Raw genomic sequence first — 15,718 nt, forward strand, 5'->3', positions numbered from 1 at the left:
ACATAGCCCTGAATTTTCCAATGCGCAGCTCTTTGCAAAAGAGAGATATTGGCAAGGAAAAGCTGTCTTGTACCTTTGCATTTTTCTCCCAAACGAAGGTCACTAGAAAGAAAATTTTAAAGCCTCCTGTTAGGCCATAATCTACACGACATAGCCCTGAATTTTCCAATGCGCAGCTCTTTGCAAAAGAGAGATATTGGCAAGGAAAAGCTGTCTTGTACCATTGCAAGGATAGTGCACAAGGGTATAGAAGGGAGCGGCTGAAGAAAAGAGAAGTGGAAACAGACAGCAAACTAGGCTGGAGAGAGACCTGAGACAGAGAGATCTGAATTATACGAGAGCCGACCAGGGGAAACACAAATTATGCAGTCAAGTTTCCCACATTTGGGGAAATCGCAGGAGCAGCACACCCAGAGTACAATGGGTGAGCCTTGCCCTGGGAGAAGCACCTTCATGATCATAGTATCTCACCTGGCAGGTAAGTAGGAGTTGGGCTAGAGCTGGGGAGGGTCGCTGCTCGGGTACCCCCCTGTAAAGTGAAGGAGATCCAACTGAGGCAGCACAAGGGAACTCTCGAAAGAAGAACAAGGCTAAAGGAAAATCTGAGACAAAGAAATCTGACTTTTACCAGAGCTGACCAGAGGAAAGCACAAACACAGTCTCCCACTACCACAAATAATGCAGTCAAGTTTCCCACATTTGGGGAAATCACAGGGGTCAGCATACCCAAAATGCAATGAATGAACCTCACCCTGGGAGAAAAATCTTCATGACCATGGTATCTCCTATGCAAAATAAGTATGATTTGGAATAGGGCTGGGGAGGGCCGCTGCTCATGCACATCTCTGTCAAGTAAAGGAGATTCAACTGAGGCAGCAAAAGGGAACTCTCATCTTGGGACAACAACTGCAGGGAGAACACATATTTTCAGATGAACATGGGAGGGCAGAAGGCTGCCTAATACTGAAGCACCCCCAAACAACAAACCAAATGCAACAACTAGTGCAAGCATTCCTGGGGGAAGGCCTGCCGCAGATGGATTTGCATATGGTGATGTCATCCAAGCAGTGGGTCAAAGTTGGCTTCAACCCTCGTCTGCATATGAAAACAGAAAAGGGGCGTGCAGGGCATGGTGGCCTTTTGCGGCGCTTGTCTGACCCCTAGTTTGCATTAAACACCTCCACCCTCCTTCGGTGTGGGGCTCATGTTGGCTATGCCCCAGCCCCTGAAGCATTCAAGCTGATTTCTTGCAGCAGCTGGGCACTGTAACAGCTCCAGAGCTGCTCTGTAAGGCAAGTAAAAGGGTGTGGGCCCTGCAGCACTACCTGTAGTTTGCATTGTGCATTGGAAGGCACAAAGTAAGCAGACGGGAGGAGAAGTCAGGATAGTGCGCAAGGGCATAGAAGGGAGCGGCTCAAGAAAAGAGAAGTTGAAACAGACAGCAAACTAGGCTGGAGAGAGACCTGAGACAAAGAGATCTGAATTATACGAGAGCCGACCAGGGGAAACACAAATTATGCAGTCAAGTTTCCCACATTTGGGGAAATTGCAGGAGCAGCACACCCAGAGTACAATGGGTGAGCCTTGCCCTGGGAGAAGCACCTTCATGATCATAGTATCTCACCTGGCAGGTAAGTAGGAGTTGGGCTAGAGCTGGGGAGGGTCGCTGCTCGGGTACCCCCCTGTAAAGTGAAGGAGATCCAACTGAGGCAGCACAAGGGAACTCTCGAAAGAAGAACAAGGCTAAAGGAAAATCTGAGACAAAGAAATCTGACTTTTACCAGAGCTGACCAGAGGAAAGCACAAACACAGTCTCCCACTACCACAAATAATGCAGTCAAGTTTCCCACATTTGGGGAAATCACAGGGGTCAGCATACCCAAAATGCAATGAATGAACCTCACCCTGGGAGAAAAATCTTCATGACCATGGTATCTCCTATGCAAAATAAGTATGATTTGGAATAGGGCTGGGGAGGGCCGCTGCTCATGCACATCTCTGTCAAGTAAAGGAGATTCAACTGAGGCAGCACAAGGGAACTCTCATCTTGGGACAACAACTGCAGGGAGAACACATATTTTCAGATGAACATGGGAGGGCAGAAGGCTGCCTAATACTGAAGCACCCCCAAACAACAAACCAAATGCAACAACTAGTGCAAGCATTCCTGGGGGAAGTTCTGCAGAAGACGGATTTGCATACGGTGATGTCATCCAAGTAGTGGGTCAAAGTTGGCTTCAACCCTCATCTGCATATGAAAAGAGAAAAGGGGCGTGCAGGGCATGGCGGCCTTTTGCGGTGCTTGGATGACCCCTAGTTCGCATTAAACACCTCCACCCTCCTTTGGTGTGGGGCTCATGTTGGCCATGCCCCATCCCCTGAAGCATTCAAGCTGATTTCTTGCAGCAGCTGGGCACTGTAACAGCTCCAGAGCTGCTCTGTAAGGCAAGTAAAAGGGTGTGGGCCCTGCAGCACTACCTGTAGTTTGCATTGTGCATTGGAAGGCACAAAGTAAGCAGACGGGAGGAGAAGTCAGGATAGTGCACAAGGGTATAGAAGGGAGCGGCTGAAGAAAAGAGAAGTGGAAACAGACAGCAAACTAGGCTGGAGAGAGACCTGTGACAAAGAGATCTGAATTATACGAGAGCCGACCAGGGGAAACACAAATTATGCAGTCAAGTTTCCCACATTTGGGGAAATCGCAGGAGCAGCACACCCAGAGTACAATGGGTGAGCCTTGCCCTGGGAGAAGCACCTTCATGATCATAGTATCTCACCTGGCAGGTAAGTAGGAGTTGGGCTAGAGCTGGGGAGGGTCGCTGCTCGGGTACCCCCCTGTAAAGTGAAGGAGATCCAACTGAGGCAGCACAAGGGAACTCTCGAAAGAAGAACAAGGCTAAAGGAAAATCTGAGACAAAGAAATCTGACTTTTACCAGAGCTGACCAGAGGAAAGCACAAATACAGTCTCCCACTACCACAAATAATGCAGTCAAGTTTCCCACATTTGGGGAAATCACAGGGGTCAGCATACCCAAAATGCAATGAATGAACCTCACCCTGGGAGAAAAATCTTCATGACCATGGTATCTCCTATGCAAAATAAGTATGATTTGGAATAGGGCTGGGGAGGGCCGCTGCTCATGCACATCTCTGTCAAGTAAAGGAGATTCAACTGAGGCAGCACAAGGGAACTTTCATCTGGGGACAACAACTGCAGGGAGAACACATATTTTCAGATGAACATGGGAGGGCAGAAGGCTGCCTAATACTGAAGCACCCCCAAACAACAAACCAAATGCAACAACTAGTCCAAGCATTCCTGGGGGAAGTTCTGCAGAAGACGGATTTGCATACGGTGATGTCATCCAAGCAGTGGGTCAAAGTTGGCTTCAACCATCATCTGCATATGAATAGAGAAAAGGGGCGTGCAGGGCATGGCGGCCTTTTGCGGTGCTTGGATGACCCCTAGTTCGCATTAAACACCTCCACCCTCCTTTGGTGTGGGGCTCATGTTGGCCATGCCCATCCCCTGAAGCATTCAAGCTGATTTCTTGCAGCAGCTGGGCACTGTAACAGCTCCAGAGCTGCTCTGTAAGGCAAGTAAAAGGGTGTGGGCCCTGCAGCACTACCTGTAGTTTGCATTGTGCATTGGAAGGCACAAAGTAAGCAGATGGGAGGAGAAGTCAGGATAGTGCACAAGGGTATAGAAGGGAGCGGCTGAAGAAAAGAGAAGTGGAAACAGACAGCAAACTAGGCTGGAGAGAGACCTGAGACAAAGAGATCTGAATTATACGAGAGCCGACCAGGGGAAACACAAATTATGCAGTCAAGTTTCCCACATTTGGGGAAATCGCAGGGGCAGCACACCCAGAGTGCAATGGGTGAGCCTTGCCCTGGGAGAAGCACCTTCATGATCATAGTATCTCACCTGGCAGGTAAGTAGGAGTTGGGCTAGAGCTGGGGAAAGTCGCTGTTCGGGCACCCCCCTGTCAAGTGAAAGAGATCCAACTGAGGCAGCACAAGGGAACTCTCGAAAGAAGAACAAGGCTAGAGGAAGATCTGAGACAAAGAAATCTGACTTTTTCCAGAGCTGACCAGAGGAAAGCACAAACACAGTCCCCCACTACCACAAATAATGCAGTCGAGTTTCCCACATTTGGGGAAATCACAGGGGTCAGCATACCCAAAATGCAATGAATGAACCTCACCCTGGGAGAACAATCTTCATGACCATGGTATCTCCTATGCAAAATAAGTATGATTTGGGATAGGGCTGGGGAGGGCCGCTGCTCATGCACATCTCTGTCAAGTAAAGGAGATTCAACTGAGGCAGCACAAGGAAACTCTCATCTGGGGACAACAACTGCAGGGAGAACACATATTTTCAGATGAACATGGGAGGGCAGAAGGCTGCCTAATACTGAAGCACCCCCAAACAACAAACCAAATGCAACAACTAGTACAAGCATTCCTGGGGGAAGTTCTGCAGAAGACGGAATTGCATACGGTGATGTCATCCAAGCAGTGGGCCAAAGTTGGCTGGAACCCTCATCTGCATATGAAAAGAGAAAAGGGGTATGCAGGGCATGGCGGCCTTTTGCGGCGCTTGGATGACCCTTAGTTCGCATTAAACACCCCCACCCTCCTTCGGTGTGGGGCTCATGTTGGCCATGCCCCATCCCCTGAAGCATTCAAGCTGATTTCTTGCAGCAGCTTGGCACTGTAACAGCTCCAGAGCTGTTCTGTTAGGCAAGTAAAAGGGTGTGGGCCCTGCAGCACTACCTGTAGTTTGCATTGCGCATTGGAAGGCACAAAGTAAGCAGACAGGAGGAGAAGTCAGGATAGTGCACAAGGGTATAAAAGGGAGCAGCTCAAGAAAAGAGAAGTTGAAAAAGACAGCAAACTAGGCTGGAGAGAGACCTGAGACAAAGAGATCTGAATTATACGAGACCTGACCAGGGGAAACACAAATTATGCAGTCAAGTTTCCCACATTTGGGGAAATCGCAGGGGCAGCACACCCAGAGTGCAATGGGTGAGCCTTGCCCTGGGAGAAGCACCTTCATGATCATAGTATCTCACCTGGCAGGTAAGTAGGAGTTGGGCTAGAGCTGGGGAGGGTCGCTGCTCGGGCACCCCCCTGTCAAGTGAAGGAGATCCAACTGAGGCAGCACAAGGAAACTCTCGAAAGAAGAACAAGGCTAGAGGAAGATCTGAGACAAAGAAATTTGACTTTTACCAGAGCTGACCAGAGGAAAACACAAACACAGTCCCCCACTACCAACAAATAAAGCAGTCGCGTTTCCCACATTTGGGGAAATCACAGGGGTCAGCATACCCAGAATGCAATGAATGAACCTCACCCTGGGAGAGTAATCTTCATGACCATGGTATCTCCTATGCAAAATAAGTATGATTTGGGATAGGGCTGGGGAGGGCCGCTGCTCATGCACATCTCTGTCAAGTAAAGGAGATTCAACTGAGGCAGCACAAGGGAACTCTCATCTGGGGACAACAACTGCAGGGAGAACACATATTTTCAGATGAACATGGGAGGGCAGAAGGCTGCCTAATACTGAAGCACCCCCAAACAACAAACCAAATGCAACAACTAGTGCAAGCATTCCTGGGGTAAGTTCTGCAGAAGACGGATTTGCATACGGTGATGTCATCCAAGCAGTGGGTCAAAGTTGGCTTCAACCCTCATCTGCATATGAAAAGAGAAAAGGGGCGTGCAGGGCATGGCGGCCTTTTGCGGTGCTTGGATGACCCCTAGTTCGCATTAAACACCCCCACCCTCCTTTGGTGTGGGGCTCATGTTGGCCATGCCCCATCCCCTGAAGCATTCAAGCTGATTTATTGCAGCAGCTGGGCACTGTAACAGCTCCAGAGCTGCTCTGAACGGCAAGTAAAAGGGTGTGGGCCCTGCAGCACTACCTGTAGTTTGCATTGTGCATTGGAAGGCACAAAGTAAGCAGACGGGAGAAGTCAGGATAGTGCGCAAGGGCATAGAAGGGAGCAGCTCAAGAAAAGAGAAGTTGAAACAGACAGCAAACTAGGCTGGAGAGAGACCTGAGACAAAGAGATCTGAATTATACGAGAGCCGACCAGGGGAAACACAAATTATGCAGTCAAGTTTCCCACATTTGGGGAAATCGCAGGAGCAGCACACCCAGAGTGCAATGGGTGAGCCTTGCCCTGGGAGAAGCACCTTCCTGATTATAGTATCTCACCTGGCAGGTAAGTAGGAGTTGGGCTAGAGCTTGGGAGGGTCGCTGCTCGGGCACCCCCCTGTCAAGTGAAGGAGATCCAACTGAGGCAGCACAAGGAAACTCTCGAAAGAAGAACAAGGCTAGAGGAAGATCTGAGACAAAGAAATCTGACTTTTACCAGAGCTGACCAGAGGAAAGCACAAACACAGTCCCCCACTACCACAAATAATGCAGTCGAGTTTCCCAAATTTGGGAAATTCACAGGGGTCAGCATACCCAGAATGCAATGAATGAACCTCACCCTGGGAGAACAATCTTCATGACCATGGTATCTCCTATGCAAAATAAGTATGATTTGGGATAGGGCTGGGGAGGGCCGCTGCTCAGGCACATCTCTGTCAAGTAAAGGAGATTCAACTGAGGCAGCACAAGGGAACTCTCATCTGGGGACAACAACTGCAGGGAGAACACATATTTTCAGATGAACATGGGAGGACAGAAGGCTGCCTAATACTGAAGCACCCCCAAACAACAAACCAAATGCAACAACTAGTAAAAGCATTCCTGGGTGAAGGTCTGCAGAAGACGGATTTGCATACGGTGATGTCATCCAAGCAGTGGGCCAAAGTTGGCTGGAACCCTCATCTGCATATGAAAAGAGAAAAGGGTTATGCAGGGCATGGCGGCCTTTTGCGGCGCTTGGATGACCCCTAGTTCGCATTAAACACCTCCACCCTCCTTCGGTGTGGGGCTCATGTTGGCTATGCCCCAGCCCCTGAAGCATTCAAGCTAATTTCTTGCAGCAGCTGGGCACTGTAACAGCTCCAGAGCTGCTCTGTAAGGCAACTAAAAGGGTGTGGGCCCTGCAGCACTACCTGTAGTTCGCATTGTGCGTAGGAAGGCACAAAGTAAGCAGACGGGAGAAGTCAGGATAGTGCGCAAGGGCATAGAAGGGAGCGGCTCAAGAAAAGAGAAGTGGAAACAGACAGCAAACTAGGCTGGAGAGAGACCTGAGACAAAGAGATGTGAATTATACGAGAGCCGACCAGGGGAAACACAAATTATGCAGTCAAGTTTCCCACATTTGGGGAAATCGCAGGGGCAGCACACCCAGAGTGCAATGGGTGAGCCTTGCCCTGGGAGAAGCACCTTCATGATCATAGTATCTCACCTGGCAGGTAAGTAGGAGTTGGGCTAGAGCTGGGGAGGGTCGCTGCTCGGGCACCCCCCTGTTAAGTGAAGGAGATCCAACTGAGGCAGCACAAGGGAACTCTCGAAAGAAGAACAAGGCTAGAGGAAGATCTGAGACAAAGAAATCTGACTTTTACCAGAGCTGACCAGAAGAAAGCACAAACACAGTCCCCCCACTACCAACAAATAAAGCAGTCGCGTTTCCCACATTTGGGGAAATCACAGGGGTCAGCATACCCAGAATGCAATGAATGAACCTCACCCTGGGAGAGTAATCTTCATGACCATGGTATCTCCTATGCAAAATAAGTATGATTTGGGATAGGGCTGGGGAGGGCCGCTGCTCATGCACATCTCTGTCAAGTAAAGGAGATTCAACTGAGGCAGCACAAGGGAACTCTCATCTGGGGACAACAACTGCAGGGAGAACACATATTTTCAGATGAACATGGGAGGGCAGAAGGCTGCCTAATACTGAAGCACCCCCAAACAACAAACCAAATGCAACAACTAGTGCAAGCATTCCTGGGGGAAGGCCTGCAGCAGATGGATTTGCATACGGTGATGTCATCCAAGCAGTGGGTCAAAGTTGGCTTCAACCCTCGTCTGCATATGAAAAGAGAAAAGGGGCGTGCAGGGCATGGCGGCCTTTTGCGACGCTTGGATGACCCCTAGTTCGCATTAAACAACTCCACCCTCCTTCGGTGTGGGGCTCATGTTGGCTATGCCCCAGCCCCTGAAGCATTCAAGCTGATTTCTTGCAGCAGCTGGGCACTGTAACAGCTCCAGAGCTGCTCTGTAAGGCAAGTAAAAGGGTGTGGGCCCTGCAGCACTACCTGTAGTTTGCATTGTGCATTGGAAGGCACAAAGAAAGCAGACAGGAGGAGAAGTCAGGATATTGCACAAGGGTATAAAAGGGAGGGGCTCATGAAAAAAGAAGTGGAAACAGACAGCAAATTAGGCTGGAGAGAGACCTGAGACAAAGAGATCTGAATTATACGAGAGCCGACCAGGGGAAACACAAATTATGCAGTCAAGCTTCCCACATTTGGGGAAATCAGAGTGCAATGGGTGAGCCTTGCCCTGGGAGAAGCACCTTCATGATCATAGTATCTCACCTGGCAGGTAAGTAGGAGTTGGGCTAGAGCTGGGGAGGGTCGCTGCTCGGGCACCCCCCTGTCAAGTGAAAGAGATCCAACTGAGGCAGCACAAGGGAACTCTCGAAAGAAGAACAAGGCTAGAGGAAGATCTGAGACAAATAAATCTGACTTTTACCAGAGCTGACCAGAGGAAAGCACAAACACAGTCCCCCACTACCACAAATAATGCAGTCGAGTTTCCCACATTTGGGGAAATCACAGGGGTCAGCATACCCAGAATACAATGAATGAACCTCACCCTGGGAGAACAATCTTCATGACCATGGTATCTCCTATGCAAAATAAGTATGATTTGGGATAGGGCTGGGGAGGGCCGCTGCTCAGGCACATCTCTGTCAAGTAAAGGAGATTCAACTGAGGCAGCACAAGGGAACTCTCATCTGGGGACAACAACTGCAGGGAGAACACATATTTTCAGATGAACATGGGAGGGCAGAAGGCTGCTTAATACTGAAGCACCCCCAAACAACAAACCAAATGCAACAACTAGTGCAAGCATTCCTGGGGGAAGGCCTGCAGCAGATGGATTTGCATACGGTGATGTCATCCAAGCAGTGGGTCAAAGTTGGCTTCAACCCTCGTCTGCATATGAAAAGAGAAAAGGGGCGTGCAGGGCATGGCGGCCTTTTGCGGCGCTTGGATGACCCCTAGTTCACATTAAACACCTCCACCCTCCTTCGGTGTGGGGCTCATGTTGGCTATGCCCCAGCCCCTGAAGCATTCAAGCTGATTTCTTGCAGCAGCTGGGCACTGTAACAGCTCCAGAGCTGCTCTGTACGGCAAGTAAAAGGGTGTGGGCCCTGCAGCACTACCTGTAGTTTGCATTGTGCATTGGAAGGCACAAAGTAAGCAGACAGGAGGAGAAGTCAGGATAGTGCACAAGGGTATAAAAGGGAGGGGCTCATGAAAAAAGAAGTGGAAACAGACAGCAAACTAGGCTGGAGAGAGACCTGAGACAAAGAGATCTGAATTATACGAGAGCTGACCAGGGGAAACACAAATTATGCAGTCAAGCTTCCCACATTTGGGGAAATCGCAGGGGCACCACACCCAGAGTGCAATGGGTGAGCCTTGCCCTGGGAGAAGCACCTTCATGATCAAAGTATCTCACCTGGCAGGTAAGTAGGAGTTGGGCTAGAGCTGAGGAGGGTCGCTGCTCTGGCACCCCCCTGTCAAGTGAAAGAGATCCAACTGAGGCAGCACAAGGGAACTCTCGAAAGAAGAACAAGGCTAGAGGAAGATCTGAGACAAATAAATCTGACTTTTACCAGAGCTGTCCAGAGGAAAGCACAAACACAGTCCCCCACTACCACAAATAATGCAGTCGAGTTTCCCACATTTGGGGAAATCACAGGGGTCAGCATACCCAGAATGCAATGAATGAACCTCACCCTGGGAGAACAATCTTCATGACCATGGTATCGCCTATGCAAAATAAGTATGATTTTGGATAGGGCTGGGGAGGGCCGCTGCTCAGGCACATCTCTGTCAAGTAAAGGAGATTCAACTGAGGCAGCACAAGGGAACTCTCATCTGGGGACAACAACTGCAGGGAGAACACATATTTCCAGATAAACATGGGAGGGCAGAAGGCTGCCTAATACTGAAGCACCCCCAAACAACAAACCAAATGCAACAACTAGTACAAGCATTCCTGGGGGAAGGCCTGCAGCAGATGGATTTGCATACGGTGATGTCATCCAAGCAGTGGGTCAAAGTTAGCTTCAACCCTCGTCTGCATATGAAAAGAGAAAAGGGGCGTGCAGGGCATGGCGGCCTTTTGCGGCGCTTGGATGACCCCTAGTTCGCATTAAACACCTCCACCCTCCTTCGGTGTGGGGCTCATGTTGGCTATGCCCCAGCCCCTGAAGCATTCAAGCTGATTTCTTGCAGCAGCTGGGCACTGTAACAGCTCCAGAGCTGCTCTGAACGGCAAGTAAAAGGGTGTGGGCCCTGCAGCACTACCTGTAGTTTGCATTGTGCATTGGAAGGCACAAAGTAAGCAGACGGGAGAAGTCAGGATAGTGCGCAAGGGCATAGAAGGGAGCGGCTCAAGAAAAGAGAAGTTGAAACAGACAGCAAACTAGGCTGGAGAGAGACCTGAGACAAAGAGATCTGAATTATATGAGAGCCGACCAGGGGAAACACAAATTATGCAGTCAAGTTTCCCACATTTGGGGAAATCGCAGGAGCAGCACACCCAGAGTGCAATGGGTGAGCCTTGCCCTGGGAGAAGCACCTACATGATCATAGTATCTCACCTGCCAGGTAAGTAGAAGTTGGGCTAGAGCTGGGGAGGGTCGCTGCTCGGGTACCCCCCTGTCAAGTGAAGGAGATCCAACTGAGGCAGCACAAGGGAACTCTCGAAAGAAGAACAAGGCTAGAGGAAGATCTGAGACAAATAAATCTGACTTTTACCAGAGCTGACCAGAGGAAAGCACAAACACAGTCCCCCACTACCACAAATAATGCAGTCGAGTTTCCCACATTTGGGGAAATCACAGGGGTCAGCATACCCAGAATGCAATGAATGAACCTCACCCTGGGAGAACAATCTTCATGACCATGGTATCTCCTATGCAAAATAAGTATGATTTGGGATAGGGCTGGGGAGGGCCGCTGCTCAGGCACATCTCTGTCAAGTAAAGGAGATTCAACTGAGGCAGCACAAGGGAACTCTCATCTGGGGACAACAACTGCAGGGAGAACACAAATTTTCAGATGAACATGGGAGGGCAGAAGGCTGCCTAATAATGAAGCACCCCCAAACAACAAACCAAATGCAACAACTAGTGCAAGCATTTCTGGGGGAAGGCCTGCAGCAGATGGATTTGCATACGGTGATGTCATCCAAGCAGTGGGTCAAACAACAAACCAAATGCAACAACTAGTGCAAGCATTCCTGGGGGAAGGCCTGCAGCAGATGGATTTGCATACGGTGATGTCATCCAAGCAGTGGGTCAAAGTTGGCTTCAACCCTCGTCTGCATATGAAAAGAGAAAAGGGGCGTGCAGGGCATGGCGGCCTTTTGCGGCGCTTGGATGACCCCTAGTTCGCATTAAACACCTCCACCCTCCTTCGGTGTGGGGCTCATGTTGGCTATGCCCCAGCCCCTGAAGCATTCAAGCTGATTTCTTGCAGCAGCTGGGCACTGTAACAGCTCCAGAGCTACTCTGTACGGCAAGTAAAAGGGTGTGGGCCCTGCAGCACTACCTGTAGTTTGCATTGTGCATTGGAAGGCACAAAGTAAGCAGGCAAGGTCCAGAGAACAGTTAGAGGTCGGAGTAGCACTATCTCAAGTAGTACTACGACAGCACGGATGGATTCTAAATATTCCAAAATCGCAGCTGATTCCGACGACACGTCTGCTGTTCCTAGGGATGATTCTGGACACAGTACAGAAAAAGGTGTTTCTCCCGGAGGAGAAAGCCAAGGAGTTATCCGACATAGTCAGGAACCTCCTAAGACCAGGCCAAGTGTCAGTACAATGCACAATGGTCCTGGGAAAGATGGTGGCTTCTTACGAAGCGATTCCATTCGGCAGATTCCATGCAAGAACTTTTCAGTGGGATCTGCTGGACAAATGGTCCGGATCGCATCTTCAAATGCATCAGCGGATAACCCTGTCTCCAAGGACAAGGATGTCTCTCCTGTGGTGGTTACAGAGTGCTCATCTCCTAGAGGGCCGCAGATTCGGCATTCAGGATTGGGTCCTGGTGACCACGGATGCCAGCCTGAGAGGCTGGGGAGCAGTCACACAGGGAAGAAATTTCCTGGGCTTGTGGTCAAGCATGGAAACGTCACTTCACATAAATATCCTGGAACTAAGGGCCATTTACAATGCCCTAAGTCAGGCAAGACCTCTGCTTCAGGGTCAGCCGGTGTTGATCCAGTCGGACAACATCACGGCAGTCGCCCACGTAAACAGACAGGGCGGCACAAGAAGCAGGAGGGCAATGATGGAAGTGGCAAGGATTCTTCGCTGGGCGGAGAATCATGTGATAGCACTGTCAGCAGTGTTCATTCCGGGAGTGGACAACTGGGATGCAGACTTCCTCAGCAGACACGATCTTCACCCGGGGGAGTGGGGACTTCACCCAGAAGTCTTCCACATGATTGTGAACCGTTGGGAAAAACCAAAGGGTGGACATGATGGCGTCCCGCCTCAACAAAAAGCTGGACAGATATTGCGCCAGGTCAAGGGACCCTCAGGCAATAGCTGTGGACTCTCTGGTAACACCGTGGGTGTACCAGTCAGTGTATGTGTTCCCTCCTCTTCCTCTCATACCAAAAGTACTGAGAATCATAAGAAGGAGAGGAGTAAAGACTATACTCGTGGCTCCGGATTGGCCAAGAAGGACTTGGTACCCGGAAATTCAAGAGATGCTCACGGAAGACCCGTGGCCTCTACCTCTAAGAAAGGACCTGCTCCAGCAGGGACCATGTCTGTTCCAAGACTTACCGCGGCTGCGTTTGACGGCATGGCGGTTGAACGCCGGATCCTGAAGGAAAAAGGCATTCCGGATGAAGTCATCCCTACCCTGATCAAAGCCAGGAAGGATGTAACCATACAACATTATCACCGTATTTGGCGTAAATATGTTGCGTGGTGCGAGGCCAGGAAGGCCCCTACAGAGGAATTTCAACTGGGTCGTTTCCTGCATTTCCTGCAAACAGGACTGTCTATGGGCCTCAAATTAGGGTCCATTAAGGTTCAAATTTCGGCCCTGTCAATATTCTTCCAAAAAGAACTGGCTTCTGTTCCTGAAGTTCAGACGTTTGTCAAGGGAGTACTGCATATACAGCCTCCTTTTGTGCCTCCAGTGGCACCTTGGGATCTCAATGTAGTTTTGGGATTCCTAAAATCACATTGGTTTGAACCACTCACCACTGTGGACTTAAAATATCTCACATGGAAAGTGGTAATGCTGTTAGCCCTGGCTTCAGCCAGGCGTGTCTCAGAATTGACCAAAACAAAAAACTGCAACAAACGAGCGCCTAATCATCAAAATAAAAAGTGAAAACCAATACGTGTTTCATAGAATTAAATAATCACAATTTTATGTTCCTGATAGTCTGCGCTTGCCGGAATACTATGTGTAGTATTGTGGTGATAGCATAGAAAAAGAACAAACGGCTGCGCTGAATATCAGGAACGAAACATGATGTACAGAGAGCCAACGTAAAAAATAACAATGTTTATTAATAAAACATATAAAAAGATTAATTGTCAAATAACCGGTGAAAAATATATACAAATATATATAAGAACAGTCACTAGACGTGAACTAGTGGTATATTGTAATGACTCAGCTTATTGGGGTGAAAAGTTCAGTGATTCACTTGTTAGATAGTTGATAAATACCAGGTGTGTTGGTAGGATCCTAATGAATAAAAAAGTCCCTCAGTTGAAATTGATATTCAATACCTTTCCAAAATGGGCTGGTAAGAGCCGAGCGTCCTCGGCTTCAATGTCCTGCAATGCCCATATACGCTGTGCAGCGGAAAGGAATGGACCGTCTCTCTCACAACCCGGTCGTGGCGGCGTGTGCGCTGAAGCCGCTGATGTCGGATGCTGTAGAAGGAGGGTGCAGCGGGGACCAAGGAACACCTGGAAGATTTCACCTGAGCTGAGTGTGGATAGGGGCGGGTCCTGACGCGTTTCGTCACGTTCACGTGACTTTCTCAAAGGTAGAATGTTCTTATATATATTTATATATATTTTTCACCGGTTATTTGACAATTAATCTTTTATATGTTTTATTAATAAACATTGTTATTTTTTACGTTGGCTCTCTGTACATCGTGTCTCAGAATTGGCGGCTTTATCCTATAAAAGCCCTTACCTAATTTTTCATATGTGGTGCCTGCGGCTACTAGGGACTTGGAGGATTCCAAGTTGCTGGACGTAGTCAGGGCCCTGAAAATATATGTTTCCAGGACGGCTGGAGTCAGAAAATCTGATTCGCTGTTTATCCTGTATGCACCCAGCAAGCTGGGTGCTCCTGCTTCTAAGCAGACGATTGCTCGTTGGATTTGTAGTACAATTCAGCTTGCACATTCTGTGGCAGGCCTGCCACAGCCAAAATCTGTAAAAGCCCATTCCACACGGAAAGTGGGCTCATCTTGGGCGGCTGCCCGAGGGGTCTCGGCTTTACAACTTTGCCGAGCAGCTACTTGGTCAGGGGAAAACATGTTTGCTAAATTCTACAAATTTGATACCCTGGCTGAGGAGGACCTGGAGTTCTCTCATTCGGTGCTGCAGAGTCATCCGCACTCTCCCACCCGGTTGGGAGCTTTGGTATAATCCCCATGGTCCTTTCGGAGTCCCCAGCATCCACTAGGACGTTAGAGAAAATAAGAATTTACTTACCGATAATTCTATTTCTCATAGTCCATAGTGGATGCTGGGCGCCCATCCCAAGTGCGGATTGTCTGCATTACTTGTACATAGTTATTGTTACAAAAATCGGGTTATTGTTGTTGTGAGCCATCTTTTCAGAGGCTCCTTCTGTTATCATGCTGTTAACTGGGTTCAGATCACAAGTTGTACGGTGTGATTGGTGTGGCTGGTATGAGTCTTACCCGGGATTCAAAATCCTTCCTTATTGTGTACGCTCGTCCGGGCACAGTATCCTAACTGAGGCTTGGAGGAGGGTCATAGGGGGAGGAGCCAGTGCACACCAGCTAGTCCTAAAGCTTTTACTTTGTGCCCAGTCTCCTGCGGAGCCGCTATTCCCCATGGTCCTTTCGGAGTCCCCAGCATCCACTACGGACTATGAGAAATAGAATTATCGGTAAGTAAATTCTTATTTTCTGGACTGTGTCCAGGATCATCCTTAGGAATAGAAGACGTGTCGTCGGAATCAGCTGCGATTTTGGAATATTAAGAATCCAACCGTGCTGCCGCAACACTACTTGAGATAGTGCTACCCCGACTACCAACTGTTCCCTGGATCTTGCCCTTATCCGGAGATCGTCCAAGTAAGGGATAATTAAAACTCCCTTCCTTCGAAGGAGTATCATCATTTCGGCCATTACTTTGGTAAAGACCCGGGGTGCCGTGGACAAACCAAACGGCAGCGTCTGAAACTGATAGTGACAGTTCTGTACCACAAACCTGAGGTACCCTTGGTGAGAAGGGTAATTTGGGAC

The 15,718-nt window shown here is 49.2% G+C and overlaps 17 non-coding genes and 2 pseudogenes across 17 annotated transcripts; all 19 read right to left on the reverse strand.

Moving 5' to 3' along the window:
- Positions 1 to 323: 323 nt before the first annotated feature.
- Positions 324 to 486, reverse strand: LOC135041194 (U1 spliceosomal RNA). Its single transcript, XR_010234906.1, has one exon. It is a non-coding gene; the product is annotated as a U1 spliceosomal RNA (small nuclear RNA).
- Positions 487 to 638: 152 nt separating this feature from the next.
- Positions 639 to 802, reverse strand: LOC135041290 (U1 spliceosomal RNA). The gene has a single exon (XR_010234992.1). It is a non-coding gene; the product is annotated as a U1 spliceosomal RNA (small nuclear RNA).
- A 674-nt stretch (positions 803 to 1,476) lies between these two features.
- LOC135041187 (U1 spliceosomal RNA) lies at positions 1,477 to 1,639 on the reverse strand. The gene has a single exon (XR_010234902.1). It is a non-coding gene; the product is annotated as a U1 spliceosomal RNA (small nuclear RNA).
- A 152-nt stretch (positions 1,640 to 1,791) lies between these two features.
- LOC135041291 (U1 spliceosomal RNA) lies at positions 1,792 to 1,955 on the reverse strand. The gene has a single exon (XR_010234993.1). It is a non-coding gene; the product is annotated as a U1 spliceosomal RNA (small nuclear RNA).
- A 674-nt stretch (positions 1,956 to 2,629) lies between these two features.
- LOC135041195 (U1 spliceosomal RNA) lies at positions 2,630 to 2,792 on the reverse strand. The gene has a single exon (XR_010234907.1). It is a non-coding gene; the product is annotated as a U1 spliceosomal RNA (small nuclear RNA).
- A 152-nt stretch (positions 2,793 to 2,944) lies between these two features.
- On the reverse strand, positions 2,945 to 3,108 carry LOC135041284 (U1 spliceosomal RNA). Its single transcript, XR_010234987.1, has one exon. It is a non-coding gene; the product is annotated as a U1 spliceosomal RNA (small nuclear RNA).
- Positions 3,109 to 3,781: 673 nt separating this feature from the next.
- Positions 3,782 to 3,944, reverse strand: LOC135041180 (U1 spliceosomal RNA). Its single transcript, XR_010234896.1, has one exon. It is a non-coding gene; the product is annotated as a U1 spliceosomal RNA (small nuclear RNA).
- A 152-nt stretch (positions 3,945 to 4,096) lies between these two features.
- LOC135041286 (U1 spliceosomal RNA) lies at positions 4,097 to 4,260 on the reverse strand. Its single transcript, XR_010234989.1, has one exon. It is a non-coding gene; the product is annotated as a U1 spliceosomal RNA (small nuclear RNA).
- Positions 4,261 to 4,934: 674 nt separating this feature from the next.
- LOC135041182 (U1 spliceosomal RNA) lies at positions 4,935 to 5,097 on the reverse strand. The gene has a single exon (XR_010234898.1). It is a non-coding gene; the product is annotated as a U1 spliceosomal RNA (small nuclear RNA).
- A 152-nt stretch (positions 5,098 to 5,249) lies between these two features.
- On the reverse strand, positions 5,250 to 5,414 carry LOC135041186 (U1 spliceosomal RNA). Its single transcript, XR_010234901.1, has one exon. It is a non-coding gene; the product is annotated as a U1 spliceosomal RNA (small nuclear RNA).
- Positions 5,415 to 6,085: 671 nt separating this feature from the next.
- Positions 6,086 to 6,248, reverse strand: LOC135041205 (U1 spliceosomal RNA). The gene has a single exon (XR_010234916.1). It is a non-coding gene; the product is annotated as a U1 spliceosomal RNA (small nuclear RNA).
- Positions 6,249 to 6,400: 152 nt separating this feature from the next.
- On the reverse strand, positions 6,401 to 6,564 carry LOC135041270 (U1 spliceosomal RNA). Its single transcript, XR_010234973.1, has one exon. It is a non-coding gene; the product is annotated as a U1 spliceosomal RNA (small nuclear RNA).
- Positions 6,565 to 7,256: 692 nt separating this feature from the next.
- On the reverse strand, positions 7,257 to 7,398 carry LOC135041191 (U1 spliceosomal RNA; annotated as a pseudogene).
- Positions 7,399 to 7,550: 152 nt separating this feature from the next.
- On the reverse strand, positions 7,551 to 7,716 carry LOC135041176 (U1 spliceosomal RNA). Its single transcript, XR_010234891.1, has one exon. It is a non-coding gene; the product is annotated as a U1 spliceosomal RNA (small nuclear RNA).
- A 972-nt stretch (positions 7,717 to 8,688) lies between these two features.
- Positions 8,689 to 8,852, reverse strand: LOC135041254 (U1 spliceosomal RNA). The gene has a single exon (XR_010234957.1). It is a non-coding gene; the product is annotated as a U1 spliceosomal RNA (small nuclear RNA).
- A 674-nt stretch (positions 8,853 to 9,526) lies between these two features.
- Positions 9,527 to 9,689, reverse strand: LOC135041226 (U1 spliceosomal RNA). Its single transcript, XR_010234932.1, has one exon. It is a non-coding gene; the product is annotated as a U1 spliceosomal RNA (small nuclear RNA).
- A 152-nt stretch (positions 9,690 to 9,841) lies between these two features.
- Positions 9,842 to 10,005, reverse strand: LOC135041263 (U1 spliceosomal RNA). Its single transcript, XR_010234966.1, has one exon. It is a non-coding gene; the product is annotated as a U1 spliceosomal RNA (small nuclear RNA).
- A 692-nt stretch (positions 10,006 to 10,697) lies between these two features.
- Positions 10,698 to 10,839, reverse strand: LOC135041173 (U1 spliceosomal RNA; annotated as a pseudogene).
- Positions 10,840 to 10,991: 152 nt separating this feature from the next.
- Positions 10,992 to 11,155, reverse strand: LOC135041177 (U1 spliceosomal RNA). The gene has a single exon (XR_010234892.1). It is a non-coding gene; the product is annotated as a U1 spliceosomal RNA (small nuclear RNA).
- Between the last annotated feature and the right edge of the window lie 4,563 nt (positions 11,156 to 15,718).

This window comes from Pseudophryne corroboree, unplaced genomic scaffold (assembly GCF_028390025.1).
Source record: "Pseudophryne corroboree isolate aPseCor3 unplaced genomic scaffold, aPseCor3.hap2 scaffold_796, whole genome shotgun sequence".
Lineage (NCBI taxonomy): Eukaryota > Metazoa > Chordata > Amphibia > Anura > Myobatrachidae > Pseudophryne > Pseudophryne corroboree.